This window comes from Notolabrus celidotus, chromosome 21, assembly GCF_009762535.1.
Source record: "Notolabrus celidotus isolate fNotCel1 chromosome 21, fNotCel1.pri, whole genome shotgun sequence".
NCBI lineage: Eukaryota > Metazoa > Chordata > Actinopteri > Labriformes > Labridae > Notolabrus > Notolabrus celidotus.
This window is the reverse complement of record NC_048292.1, coordinates 22,100,100-22,115,570: the sequence shown is the minus strand read 5'-3', so window position 1 is coordinate 22,115,570 and position 15,471 is coordinate 22,100,100. Positions and strand designations below refer to the sequence as shown.

General features: G+C 41.4%; 1 long non-coding RNA gene across 1 annotated transcript; it reads right to left on the bottom strand.

The window, feature by feature from the left end:
• Positions 1–7,627: 7,627 nt before the first annotated feature.
• LOC117805304 lies at positions 7,628–10,468 on the bottom strand. The gene is made up of 3 exons (XR_004629400.1): positions 10,395–10,468; positions 9,828–10,205; positions 7,628–7,818 (listed from the first exon to the last, which is right to left on the bottom strand). It is a non-coding gene; the product is annotated as an uncharacterized LOC117805304 (long non-coding RNA).
• Between the last annotated feature and the right edge of the window lie 5,003 nt (positions 10,469–15,471).

Genomic DNA, 15,471 nt, shown 5'->3' with positions numbered 1-15,471 from the left:
CTGTTACACATTCAGCTCTTCTGTTTGACTACATCATCACATACCAAACCTGATCTGGATGTTCTTGTTCCAGAACGTCACTGAAGCTGCAGACGGATGACGAATCTGAGAGTCAAACTATGTAAACTGTGTTGAAGCTCTTTTTCCACAGTCAGCCTCCTGAACCTGCTCTCTCTCTCTCTCTCTCTCTCTCTCTCTCTCTCTCTCTCTCTCTCTCTCTCTCTCTCTCTCTCTCTCTCTGAAACTCTGGTTATATGAATATTATCTGTTTACACTGCTTTCATATTCATCCACCTGGGCTGTCCATTGTCTGCTCGAGAGTCCAGCGCGTACAACTGAAGTTCATGGGGGAATTTGTTGGGTGTCAGCGTGAGTTCAAGCAGGTTCCATATTCATTCTCTCTATATCAGTCTGTCTATCTCTTTCTGCTTTTTTCATCACCTGATCAGGGGCGTTTACTCTTTCACCAACAACATTCATCAACCAATCATCCTGCAGCTCCGGATCGTTAAATCTGATCTCCTGTCTGCTCGGTCAGTTCCTCGTTTCAGCATGGATCACCGAACCGTCCTCCACCTGTCACCTCCTTATCATCAGTGTCTGAGCTTAGCTCTTCAGATGTCCACCTCTCTTCACATGCTGCATCAGTTCAAGGTTTTCCTATCTTGCAGTGGACCTCATCACTCCTTTCGATGGGGTCTAATCACTAAAGACATTGCACATTAAACCCTCTTTTCTAAATCTTGTAAGATAAATGATTGATCACTTGTAAGTAAGAAGAGTCTTGTGATAGAAATACTCATGAAGCGTACGTATCCAAGTAATGTGTCAGGTTTTTTTTGTGGTTCAGCACCAGATGATATTCTACTGATTGATTCAGTGAAGCATTAAATAAAATGCTGTCATGTCATCTAAATCATTCCTCATATGGATGTTTTAGGTGCGCATTAGTCAGACATGCACCTTTGGGAATGTTGGGAATCCGGCTTTAAATTTAAAATGCCATGTGGTGGGTTTGGTTTTTAAATTGTGAGTTTTTTTTAATGACAGCTGACCTCAGTAACCGGAGCCAAACAGCCACCATGTTATGGCTCAGCGTTCATGAATTAAAGCCTCCATTATTAGTGCTTCATGGTAGGAATACAGACGAGTGATAGAGACATGAAACTACAAGTAATGCCTTGATAACAGTCCAGGTAAGACGGAAACCCCTCTCGGAGCCTAAAGGTGGATGCTGGGGAGGAAGTGGGGTTTGTAAGTTTGGCAGAGGCAGAGACAGGGAGTCTTGCAGCTTAAATAGACAAATGAGAGGATGTTTGATCAGCTGATAGAGAGGATGACATGTCAGTATGAAGCCGTGCAGCTCGAGTTGCCTGCCTGAACAGGAATATGCCTATGTTCCCACATTTCTAAGATTTTTTTCAATCAGGTTTTGTTGGTCGGACTTAAGGAAATGAAAACAAGGGTTTGGCATCTAGAAGCTCTGCTTCAGCTGAAACCATTTTCAATCAGCCTATTTTATTTTTTCTTGTAATGATTGTAATTGTGACCATTTCTGCTGCTGCTGATCAAAATAAAATTACTCATTAATCTATTTACCATAAAGTGCTTCCAAAAAATATTGTGGGAGGATAGGGCTTAAATTGAAGGGAAATGTAGGAACACAAGGCCTAATTTAGAAAATGTCCTAGAAATGAGGGAACATAGGGTTGTGGGAACATCGGGATGACTACGCATGAACTACCTTGCAGGCAGTTCTCCATATACACATCCCAAAGCATATAAACAGATATCTGACAATTCAAATGCATGACATCAACTTCATTTATTCATTTATACACTTTTAAGACAAAATCATCTGCAAATATTTTATCACAGTATATAAAATGAAAGTTATGAAACAATGTGAATGGGGATGCTTGTAATAAATCTAGAGATACATCTCAAAAATCTAGATTTTATTGAGGTAATTTATTTGCTTATTAGCTGTAATAAGTGAAAAGAAAGATTTGTGCAAATAAAAAAGCAAGCAAGGTTACTTATATACATCAAAGCTTTAAATAGTTCAAATATTAACCCTGATATTGCACTGGGATATTAATGCCCCAAACACGACAGTGCAACGCAGAGACCCAAACATTGTGGTAAGAGTGATTTGAAGACAAATGCAAGATTTTAGAGAAATAAGAAGTACGCATTCTCATTTCCTGTTTATATCTCATCCATGTGCTGTGATAATTTAAAACAAAACTGGGACTTAGAAGTACAGAAAAGTCCAGGACACAAAATACAGTCCAGAAGGAAAGGTTCTTTATTCAACAGTCAAGGGGTCATACACAGGAAGTCAGCAAAGGCGTATAAATCCAGCAAGGGAAAATCCACAAAACCCAAAATCAGGGCAAAGTTCGAAATGTGGCAAGCAAACACGAGCAAACAAAGCTGTACAGCATGACCACACCACGGTGACAGCACAGGTTATATATAAAGGTCAGGCTGATCCCAAAAGAGCTACAGGTGTGTGCGGGAAAAAGGCGGGAAACAGAACAATGGCAGGAAGTGACCATGGACTTATTATAAAAACACCAATATTACAAAATAAAACAGGAAGAGAACACAAATCTTACAAAATCATGATTACAGACTAATCATAATATGACATGTGACTTCTTTCATCTCTTCACTCTGACATTTTATCTATGTACAAATAACACACTGAATGAATTATGTCATATCTGTCTGCAGATAATTGTGTCTGTGTCACTCACGCACGCACGCACGCACGCACGCACGCACGCACGCACGCTCTCATGTCACTCATATTTCAGCTTCATTGCAGTGGCTGCTCATAAAGGTCAGGATTCATTTTAAGGCTTGTAAAATAACTTCATGGTTTTATTTTCAACCTTTATCTCCAGGATGATGAACCTCCACTTATCGTCCAACCAAAACCTGCACAAGTAAAACATGAGGCTAAAGATAAGTGGTCTTTCTCTTTGCACCCAGACTTTGGAATAAACTGGCCTCAAATCTCCTCCAAAATGGTGATTGGTTGCTGCATGCTTCCTGTGTTTCTATGTACTCGGAAATAATGTTTTTGAAGTTTCTGATTCAGGAGTTTTCCTCTTGTTTTCGTTTTTTAAAGTTGGCCGGTCCCTCCTAGAATTTGTGAAACAGTCACAAAAATAAAACGGACAGAATCATGCATGTTTTCATAGGTTTGGATTTATGTATTTTATTTTGTGCCTGCAAAACAAAACCTTTTGTGCATCAGTCAGCACCACGGTAATGTGTGGTGATGGCAGAAATAACGTGCTTTTAGACCAAAAGCACTGAGGAGACAGCTGTTGACATTTCACTTGAGCCTAAAACATAAGATTTTCCGACATCTGACCAGCTGATTGGATGCCTGCGCTCTAACAGAAATAGTAGCAGCTTGGTTATGTTTAGGTTCTGGGTGAATTATGGTGCATCAGGGAAACTTTAAATACACAAAGTCATGCTACAAACATGACGTCACTTATCCCCAAATGGAATCAACTTTGACTTCTGGCCTCGTACAATCTCAAACTTTGGTCTTCTGGGTTTTGGGTCCAGACTTGACCTCCAGCTTTGGGATCCATGTCTATATATACTACATCCTCCAAAATTCCAGATCCATGTTCGGTCCGTGTTCAGTCCGTCTCCGATCCGCTGTGGTATGGCTCCATGCTCTCTTATCCATCAACACCCACTGGTTGCATTTTCAGAACGCAGCACGGAGCAGGACCGCCGGACAGCTGGAGTCATGTGACCAAGTTTTTCCCGCGGTAATCCCTGAATCAAGGATTCTCCTCCTCTTCTCCTCATCCATGTTGCCTTTCTGATCCTCTGAAAACCTCTGACCTGTTGACTCCAGGCCTGGCTCGGCTCATCATGACAGTTTGTTGTTGTAGTTAAGTGAAATACAATCTGGTGATAACACAGAGTGTTTTATTCTGAAAAGTAACTGGATGTTTTCATTTTGTTTTGGTGCCTGACTTCCTGTTCCGCTCCATCTGCTCTGTTGAGATTAATGCGTCGTGCTCTGGCATCCGGCAAAAATAGAAGGCTTGTGTATCTGATCCGGAGGACTCCAACCTGCCGGATCAGAGTCACAGCTGGAACGCAACAGAGTGGATCCAGAGGAAGTTAAATGATTAAATAGAATAGAAACCTAGCAGATCCGGTGCTGTCACAGAGTGGCCATATTTTGAGGAGAGGGTGGAGCTGAGGTGAGCGAGATACCCCGTTAGTGCCATAAACCATATAAAAAGAGAGATTATATGCCAGATTTAGGGTGAAGAGTCCCAAATTTGACAAAAAAAACAGCTGTAAAAACTGATTGATTATTTGGCATTCGAAACCAGCCTCTAGTGGACAATCAAGGTACTGCAGAAAAAAGGTTGTCAAACAGACAAAGTTTTAATGGACTTATTTACCATTGAAGATCTCTCCTTGCATTCATAGTTTAGACTTCTAGTTGACTCTCATGATCTTGGAGTCACATGTAATGATAGGTTAAACTCTTCATAGAATTTCTACACCAGCTAAAATAACCGACATCCTTCACGTGGTAACAGAGCAGCGGAAAGGTCATCTCCAGAGTCAGAGCACATTATGTCGCCTGTAGAATGAAAACCACTAACTCAGACGTTGGTCAGGTCGGTGACAGGAGATAGATGACTTATTATAGTGAAGTCGAACTAAGTGGAAACTCACAAGACTTGAGCTCTGGCTCGTGTAACATTATGAGGAAAAGGGAAACACCCTGTAAAAGCTGTAAAATGTTCCACAGCTTCCAGTGGAATGTAATCCTGCAAACACAGAAAACAGGCAATGTAAATCAGAGATCTGACTCTAACAAGGGGAAGAAGACACAAAGGTACATGCAGCTTCTCCTTGTGCACAAACAGAACATTTTTAACACTTTTAGCAAAGCAAAAGCCGCATTATAAAGAAAGGCAACTGTATTTCTTATACCAATATGAACATACATTTCTCCTGCTGTGATTGTTTTGGATACATCTCTTTATGGTTCAGTTTTTAGAGGGTCTGAATTGAAGTATGGTGTTCTGGTTTCTACTTCAAGTGCATTTATAGTCCAAGCAGAGTTAACCGATCACGTATCAGCAGGCTTTGATGTCATACGGAGAGCAAAACTAGACGCAATGAAACTCACTGAAACACCATCCTGGTCTACGATTGGTTAATCTGACGAAGATCTTTTCACGTCGATCTACAGATATCTACATATCTAAGACCCTTAATTGCAAACGTAAATAATGAGAAGGCTTTTTTTTTTTAACTAGTTAGCTGGGGAGAAGCTTCTGTGGAACTTACCATTTACAGTGAAACTGAGACTCACCAGAAACAGATGAACAGGCGCTACTTTATGGGGTGTTTTGAACTAAAAAAACACTCATTGAACACTTGATCACTTCTCTAGTTAATTGGACCTCAAACAAGGCAGTGCACAGAAAACAAAATCTTGGATGGATCAACATTTATATAGTGCCAAATCCCAATTAATGTTATCCTCAGACTCTTTCCAAACAGAGCAGGTCTAGACCGTACTCTATGTTCTATTATTAACAAAGACCCAACATCAAGACAGTATAAGATTCAGTCCCATCTTACAGACAAGACTCAGTCTGATCTTAACCACAGCAGCAGATATCCAGAGGAACCTATGAGACAAGGGAGCTCAGGGACTCCAGAAGGATGAATGGGATAAAGTCCTTTATTAACATTGTTGTCCATCTTGGCTTAAAGCAGGAATGATCCACAAACACTGAGTTTACTTCATGATGAACTTTTTGGGCTTTATCATGCTTTTTTCAAGGAGATGGGACCGTGGATTGAGTCGAAAAAAAGGAATAAAGAGTGGTGGGTTACAAATGGTGAAAAGCTAGGGGTGGGAGTCGAACCCAGACTCTGTACATGGAACAATTTAACCAACGAGCTCAACCAAGACTTCCCGTGTGGACTTCTGAAGGCTGAGTCCGTCTCTGGATCTCAGCTGGTTACTCTTGAGGAGCTGCTGTTTCTAAACATTTGATGACTTTTCCAAATGCAGTGCCTTTTTTTTTCTCCTCTGTGGTTATGTTTGGTCCCTAATACCAAGAGTGTAATTTGGAGCTCCTGCAGCCAGCTGCCAATTCTCTCCAGATGGTGTAATTGCCTCTCTGTGGTTGCTAACTCTGTCTGGTGTTTGGTGCTAGGTAGGTAACTAAAATGGCAAACCTGTGGCTAACTGATGCAATGAGGGAGGAATTTGCAGGCAAAACAACGAGCAAAGTGGCTATAAAAAGCGACTTAACTACCTCTGAGTTATAACTCTCAGAGGCTTTATCCTGGAGCTCAGATGACTCAGGGGAAACCAGATGATCTCAGTCTGTTTTTATAGATTTCTTCCACTGGGTCACAGAGGACCTATCTCTCCTCTCTTTCTCTCAGCCCTTAATGTTTCCTTTTTTAACAGCGAGGTCAGACAGAAGATGACAACACACCAAACATGTCCACTCATGTCAACAGACACGAGACAGACCCACCCTCACCTCACGCACCTGTCCGCAGAGCCCCCTGGATCCACACTGACCCCCTTTTTCTGTCATAACATTTACATTCCAACACACGATACGAGTCAGGCACAACCTTTATGTAACTTACACACTCCTGCACCATATCTCCAACACACACACTCACATACACATACACAGACACATACACAGACACACGCGCACGCACGCACGCACGCACGCACACACACACACACACACACACACACACACACACACACACACACACACACACACACACACACACACACACACACACACACACACACACACACACACACACACACACGTAACACCTGTTAGGCACATATACAGTATGTACATTTCACATGACTGGTATGAAGCTATTCTTATTAGAGGGACACACAAGAAGTGAGACTGCAGATTGCTTTGTCAGCTACACGGAGCATGCACCAACGAAGGATGTCACAATATAAGACATGCACAAGTCCCAGTCCCTCTCCTGGAGAGGCGTTATGAATTCCAAAGATGGTGGTCCCCAAACTGGATATCCTTACTCTAACTAACTTTTGGGAAATCTTGCAGGAGGTAGAGGCAGAGTTGAAGCCTTAACCTTGCTGCCTTGCTAATAGCTGGAGCCTTCCTGTCAGTCAGATCAGCCATGCCCCATATCATGTCTACTTATGCACATCTCTTGTTGCTTATTGATGCTCCCTTTATGAACAAAAATAGATAGATGCAAGTTTTAAATTATATAATCATCACTGCAACTCCAACTTGTCCTTTCCATTGGGATGCCATCTTCTGAAGTATTCTTCTTCGTTGTGTTTCTCTGGTTTGCCTTGAACCTGCAGCCTCTCCTGTTTTATTTTGTAGTTCTGGCCCTCTGTGTATTTGCCCTTGGTTTCATACATGATTAATGAGGCCGTACTGGGTGCAACTTAAATCTCCTCCATTATGTTTTCCCAACGTTAGAAGAAAATCTTTTGATACACCTTTATTTTTTCTTTAAAGCAGGCATCGACAATTTTACATTTAAAACCTTCAGAGCACGCGTTTTCTCTCCTGGCTTCCTGATTTGCAGTTCACTGATTTACCTGTGTAGCTGTTATTGATACATTATCTTTGTTGTGACTTCCAGGGACCAAAAAGTAACCGTAAGTTTGTCACGATGAATTCAGCAGAGCATGAAGAACATTGTGTTTGTCTCCTACATCAGCAGACTGGGTCAGATAAGAAGCTGCAGTGAGACGCTTCCAATCTGAAAATGTCAGAAATGATGTAATTGGTAAAAAACTGCAGCTCGTCAGTAGGTTATAGTTTGATACACTGTAAAAATATCAATGCAGATATCCAGAACAGCGTGCACAATGGTTATCAGTCAGCTGACAGCAGTAAAGGTTGCAGCAGATGATAATGAACTGGATAATATAATGAGTAGCTGGTTTTATCCCAGCTTTGAGTGAGTCACATGATCATTAATATAGTGACAGGGAGGTTATTGTTCTTTCTCAATGACACGTGCACAGCAGATAGTCGTTTCTGTTGGTGAACTTTGACACATTGGGGATTAAAGCAACACAACATCAGTTTTAAGATAGTGTTAAATCATCCTCCTCTCTGATTGGCCACCTCAGTCGTTGGTTTCCTTTACCCCACAAATTAATTAAGACAATGGAAAATGGAACTCAATTCCGACCCACATTAGAGACTGTACAAACCTCAGTGTTTTTAAAAGTAAACTGAAATTATGGCTCAAGGAAAAACAATCATGTGATCATCTAAATGCATCAAATTAGAGACAATGAAATGTAATTTTAAATGTGTTGTTATTAGTGATGGACTGTGTTGAGTAGTCTATGTATTGTTTTAAATGCTAGTATGTTTTTTTGTTTTTTTTCGTTTGTATTGTACATTTGTTAACATCTTCCTGCCCAGGGACCACAGATGAAAATTAGCTTATAGCTAACTCTGGCTTGACAGTTTTTGTTTTGCATGGCCCCTGTCAAACAAACTAATAAATAAATAAAATGAATAAATAAGACGATTCTAACGTCTAATTCAAAGCCAGCACATGGGTTTAAAAGGTAGATGTTAAATCTATAGAGATTAGGGGTGTAACAATTCATCTACTACATCGATGTATCGATTTGTATTCCTATGATCCGACTACATCGATCTGTGCTCGGCAAGTTGGCCTTCCTGACGACATATATTGATCTAACATCGTTTTAAAAAGTAATAAATCGATTGTATCAATACTAGGAAATAACGCATTGGATTTAAGCACGGCAGACTATCTATGGATGTGTTTTTTTAGCACTTTTAATGATAAAGACGTTAAACTTTATTCAATTCAGGCTGCCTGTCTGTGACATCATAGCCATGCCCCAGCAGACAACAAAACATAGCATGGCGGATGGCAGAGTAGAAGCCGGCGATTGAGAAATTAAAAAGCCACCATTGCGGTCCAGCATGTGGAAACACTTTTGCTTTTGTAAAGACGGAGATGTTCTAAATAAGTCGCACGCTGTTTGTAGGATATGTAAAAGTCAAGTAAAGAACCACGGCAATACAACTAATCTATCCACCACCGACTAAGGCGCCTTGGGATTTCACACAACGGTGACCGTCCAGGCACCTCTTGCAGTGTTCCTGCTGCAGCAGCAGCGCAAGGTAACATCAGCTCTGCAGAAGCCTCAGGCCTTGCCAGCATGTTTAGTCAGAGACTAGGACAAAACTCAGCTTGGGTGAAAAACATCATGGCAACAACAGGAATCTAGGACTGTCCAGTATCAAGGTATTTATTTCACAGTCACACTGGCTGAATTGTTGGGCTAAAAAGTTACTGAATTGATTTCAAGTCACTGAATTGTTTCAGATCATATCATTCTAAATGAACCAATATCGTCCTTTAATCATATCGGCAACCACGAATCATCATACGAATAGAGTCATTGTTAAAAAGAATCGTTACACCCCTACTAGAGATGCAAGAGTTGGTGCAATGCATTATGGTCTTTTTCCTGCAACTGTAGGTGCAGATATACCATTTCTGCAGTCCATGAATAAACATGAGTGCTGAGTCAAGGAGGCTGTTGCTAATAGGCTTACAGTAACTTACACATACACATGCTTTTTAAGAGTCTTTTTGCGCTAGTCACTCTCAGACATCACACTCTCTGAAGCCACATTTCCAAGGTGCTTAAAGTCGTTTAATATCTCTGCTGCATTGATAACTAGGATCTGGAAACCAGCATCATAACTCACCTCAGTTTTCAAAAACCTTTGAGCCACTTTGTTTCGGACATCTTTCATCCCTCTGTCGTTGTAGATGTGAGTGACAGCTGGCCTCAGTCTTTAGGGATACACTCACTTTTAGAGGCGCTTTCTACTGTTGTGAACAAATATTGGCCCCCGGAAAAAACGTGATCCCACTTTCTTAATATGTATGAAATGAACTCTAATTGGAAAGACCCCTAAACCCATGCTTCTTCCACTGAAGGATTAAGTCAAGTCTTGGGAAGACATCTGAACACAAACACACTGTCTGCCTCCTCTTTCCTGCTCTTATATCCTGTCACTGATTGTTAATCAGGTACAGGTGAGCCTAATCACCAGCTGCTGCAGTGAGGCTCGGAGCAGCACCTGTTGGGAGAACAGAGAGAGAGACAAAAACACATCACTTATCCATGCTCGTCCACCAAGCTCTCTTCAACTCTTCTGTTATTGCAGAGGATATGTCTTTCCTTATAGAAGAGAGGATATCGTCTTTATTTAATGCGGTATCCATGTTTGAGGCTGCCGCTGGTAAGGGCGGCGTCAGCTTGAGGTTACCTGAACTCTTCGCCGAGGAGATGTCTGGCCTTGTGTTGGACGGACTGTCGTATTTGTATTTTCTGAGATTTGATGCCATCCACGTCGATTTTACTGACTTTCAGCCGTCCTCTGGCTAATATATGGAATATTTGGAGCATGGAGCGTCATCAGAATGAGGATTCTGCAGGAGCTCTGAGAAGAGCGTCTTACTCCTCTTGTCACTGGCGAGCGCCCTGGTTTTATGGTTTGGGATGGAATTTAAAAACACCTACTTCATATGTCACATGGTCTTTTGGGGGTTCAATCTACAACATTTGCTGTTCTAATGCATTTTAGCTAGCAAAAAATATTCATGTATTGCAACATATTTTTCTTAACGGCAATATTTATGAATTTTCTTACTTACAAATACCGAAATATAAACCTGCAGAAAGTGTTATTTTATGATATCCTCTAATATCAAACCTCTCCTGCATCTTGGGAAATAATCTGTATTGCATTTTAGCAGCTCACAGGTTTCATAACAGCTTTCACAGAATGACAGCAGCACTTTGAGATCGACCTCCTGAACAAGGCCAAACTGAAATTCTGCATTCATGTAACCCGCTCCCAGGCGTCCTGTGAGAAAAGCATCCAATCACACATCAACACGAGAGTAACAACAGAGTCTTAGTCTCGGCTTAGTCCCTGCGTCACGAAGCAGCAGACGCTCTTTAATGAAGCTTAGAGCTGGATTCTGAAATAAAGGGTTCACCTGGATTACTCGCCCACCTGCCACGCTGGAAAGTTTACTTCAATAACAGACATCAGCATCTTAGACAATGAGCTTTCTTTTTCTTCACTTCTTCCCTGATGTTGTATAAAAAGTGTTGCACCACTCTAAGAATGCTACAAGCTAAGCTAAGTCTTCACAAAGGATTGTGGTGTGGTCTTTTATTTGTACAGACATTAAAAGTACCATCCGTATATTTTCTGTGATTGATAGAAGGCTTCATTCTGATTTCTGGGCAGAGCCAAGCTAGCCATCTCTCCCTAAGCAAGGCTAAGCTACAGCCGCTACCTAAGCTAAGTTAGCTCCCTGGTGAGTTTAGTTGCAGAGCAAGTTCTAAAGAACACTAAAACCTGATGAAACATATTTTCCTCTTGGTAACGAAAATGGAAAGACGTGTTTCTGTTTGAGGGGAAAGGAGATATTTGTTCTAAGCAGTTACGATTTTTTTTAATTTATATATTTTTCTAGAAATAATCCGAAACCGATTGAATAAATGTAATACAATTGATTTTGAATCAGGCTGTAGATGTGTTTTATTTTACTGTGAAATTGGACATTTTAATATGGATGTTTATGGGATTCCTTCACTTTTGGGACCAGCCTCAAGACACTCTTGGAACTGCAGTTTTTGCACTCCTGCATTGGCTTCATCTTTTAACAACACAGGTTGCTGCTTAGTACCAACCGAAGGAAGTGTGACAAAATCCAGTTCCAGTTAGCGCCCCCTGAAGGCCTGGAGCACTTTTTTTATGTCATGATTTTCCTGGTTTTTGGTGTGTTTCTCATTTTGTACCATTCATGTATTTAACTTTTTCTGTTGATGCATCTGTTACAGCTTTCTGTAGCTCTCTTTCACTTACAGCATCTTTTAGTTTTTAGTTATAGAATGTTTTTCTGAAGTTGCATCATTTCTGTTCCTCCGATTGAACATCGTTAGGGCTGTTTCAGGGCATTTGTCCTTGTCAGTCACTGTACACACAGTCATCACACTTCAAACACAGATAACCAGACGTGTACTCCACAGTCTTTCATTTTATTAACCCTTGGTAGGCTCTGTGCCCTTTAGCCTAGTGTCCAAGTTCATCTGTGATTCAGCTTTCAGCAAACGTGACCATTGCAGTGAGTCATCGGGTTGAGCAGGAACGTGTTACTGTACCTCAGCTTGGAGCCAGGGCGGTGATTTGAAAAGAGACAGAGGTGAGTGTCCTTGGTAAACCACAGGGCAATTATTCTGATCTGGGCAAAGCTTTGCACACCTACAGGGAACGTCAGATTTCAAATTGTAAGGAAGGTGGCCCGATAAGCTTCTGTGTGGACAAAACAAGTAGAAGAACACACTGATAGGAACACACACAGATTCTTCTTGTCCGTTTTAATTTACTGTGAATGCAAACAGAACAGAATGCGGTTGTCATAATACACCACCACAGGAGGAGAATGCAGTTTTGTTGCCACAAGCATTTGCTCAAAAACACCATTTAACTCCAGTGATCGCTGTTTTAACTCTGCATGTCAGCGTGGAAACAAACACGGGATGAAGCCCTTACAAACTCACTGATGGAACATTTCAGACAGCTCATGTTGGCGGAAAACCAGACATGACACAGCAATCACATGTTGTGTCAAACATAGTCTGCATTTTCTGAGAGGCTGGGGGAGGCAGACGCCGGCTCCACACTTCTGCAGCTGTACGATGATTTACTGTAATTGTGCGGTGTAAATTTAGACGTTCTTTATGTTCACAGGTTTTCAGGGTCAGAGGGATCACAGCATTCTGGGTCGTTTATTACAGGCTGCTAAAATAGCTGTATTACATAACACATAATGAGAAAGCCATAAGAGGATGTATGCTGTGGAGGCAGAGAAGGGAATGTATGGAGAACATTAAATTTGGTATGCAGAGGTTTGATCGCAGACTTTTTTATTTACTGTGCATGCAGAATAGATGCATGAAGGAGTCAACTTTAAAGGATTAGACTCATGTAATTCTGTAATGCAACCCAGGACTTCCACCAGATCCGTGTCTGGTCCGTCTGCAATCTGCTGTGGTCCGGCTCCGTGCTCTCTCATCCGTCAACACCCACCGGTTGCATTTTCAGAACGCAGCTGCAGCAGGACCGCCGGACAGCCGGACAGCTGGAGTCATGTGACTGAGGTTTTCCTGCGGTAATCCCTGAACCAAGGATTCTCCTCCTCCTCTCCTCATGCATGTTGTCTTTCTTGTCCCCTGAAAACCTCTGACCTGTTGACTCCAGGCCTGGCTCTGCTCATCGTGACGGTTTGTTGTTGTAGTGAAGTGAAATACGGCAAAAATAGAAGTCTTGCGTATCTGATCCGGAGGGCTCCGATCTGCTGGATCAGAAGCGCAACCGGAACGCAACAGAGCGGATCCAGTGGAAGTTAAATGATTAAATAGAGTACAAACCTATCAGAACCGGTGCCGTGACTGATCGGAGACGGACCGGACACGGATATGGTGGATGTTTGTCAAAAACACTTCCTTCTTCTTCATTTAACACTCTAACAAATACAGCAGCTGGGTTGTGGCACTAGCTTCAAGGACTGGTACTCTGCCTTTCTGGGTGAGAATCTGTAACGCTACCCTCATACTGCAAACTAACCAAGTCAGGGATAAGAAATGGAACCAATATGCTAGAGCCAAAAAGTTGCAGTTTAAGGCCCGGATTTGTCCATATTAGATGAAAGATTTGGCGTGCATTGCTCTGCTTCTATCCTGGTTAACAGATTGTTAGTTCTATGCCTTGAAGCAAATTTTGCTTTATGTTCAATTACATTCTCAGCAATCATCTTACGATATATACCTGTGGGAATGATGGCCATTTCCTTTCAGGTACTTTGGTGTAGCCAGTGGTTAGAGCCGAACATCGTTGACAACTTGAGAAGTGACCTTGTGCTCAGATCAATCTCTAACTTCCAGACAGATCTGCAAAATATAACATGTCTTGGTCTCTACATCCTTTACAATAACACCCATTTATATGTTCCTGGTGAGTCTCAGTTTCACTGTAAAAAGTAAGTTATTCAGAGGCTTCACGCTGGCTTACTTCAGGAGCATGAACACAACTTCCTTGTGTTGCTGAAATAACAACATCATGGAGGAGAGTTGTGAGAAGTAAGAGTGCAAGCTTCCTTAAGGGGAAAGAGAACAGCTTTTAGGGCCTGTGTCCATTATTGCTGATTTGGGCTGACAGCACCTCTTTTCTGGACAAAAACGATTAGACTCAGTGTTTCCAGCGCTCATCATCCTCAGCACGGTCAGCTGTTTGATGTTGCAGCGCTCTCAGTTGAAGATAGTTCAACTTTGCAATACTGCTTCTCTCTCCAATGTCACCTCTTCATCACTGACCAATCAAAATCAAGAAGGGGCGAGACTGGTGTAGTCAGAACCATCTGGAGCTGAACCCACTCAAGACAGTAGAGATGACAGTGGACTTCAGGAGAAGCCTGTTTATAGTTGATATTATTATTATTATTATTATTATTGTTGTTGTTATTATTATTATTATTATATATTTTTTTATTCTTGTACAAAGAGAGCACAGCTTACCAAGTCAAATTCCTTGTGTGTTCAAGCATACCTGGCCAAAAAAGCTGATTCTGATTCTGATTCTGACTTCTTTGAACTTCTTTGAATGGAGGTGGGATCCATCATTTCTGATGCGTTCAAGGAAGTCAGGAAATCTAAACGCTGATTGTCTTTAGTGACACAGCATCAAGCAGATTTGTGTCTCAGTGTAAATGTTTGATCTAGAAGAGATTGTAAGATGCTCTTCATGCAGATATCTGTTTATAGACAGAAAGAAATCCTCATCATGTTACGAGAAATGTGACATACACACAGTGGATTGTGTTCCTCCTGCTTTTGCGCTCCATTCAGAATGTTACTCCAAAGCCTGCTGATACCTGATCGGACTTCAAACTGAAACCAAAACAGTTCTCATTCTGAAATCTAGATTTACAGATTCTATATCTTTATAGATAGCAGTTGTGTTCTTTGTTACTCTTAATGGGGCTATAATTTAATGACTTTATGATTCAATTGAACATCATGTTATATTAAAGACTCTAGACTACTGACTTTGCAGGCATGACAGTTTGGAAATTAATTCATTTCTCTCTGCTTTTAATAAGATTTGCTGAGTAGAGGAAAAAATAGAAAGAATCATCATCCCAATCCTATTAAAATATCTGTGTGTGTGTGTGTGTGTGTGTGTGTGCATGTGGTGTGGACATTTTGGCAGAGCAAACTAATCTGTGGAAAACCAGTCAGACGGCCAGTGACCTCACACTGTCTGCAGACAC